We start from the raw sequence: 261 nt of genomic DNA, 5'->3' as shown, positions 1-261 counted from the left end.
ATACCACACGAAAAGCAATTCCCGGTGAGTCTAACCTTTGGCTTTCACCGCATCATATCGCCGGCCGCGCGTACGTACACGGTGAGGATAACGACGCGCCGTGACAGTAAGACCCGAGAGGTTCCGACACCTAGAGGTTTCCAGACAAATTCTGCCGCTGACTTTGGGCCTGGAAACCCAAAAGGGAAAAGGACGAGGTTATCGCTGTCTTTCGAGCCGCACCAACGCGTGTTTACAAGTTTATTTCGTAAAGTTCTTGCG

The sequence above is a fragment of the Penaeus monodon genome, chromosome 19 (genome assembly GCF_015228065.2).
Source record: "Penaeus monodon isolate SGIC_2016 chromosome 19, NSTDA_Pmon_1, whole genome shotgun sequence".
Lineage (NCBI taxonomy): Eukaryota > Metazoa > Arthropoda > Malacostraca > Decapoda > Penaeidae > Penaeus > Penaeus monodon.
Note: the sequence above shows the minus strand (reverse complement) of the source record.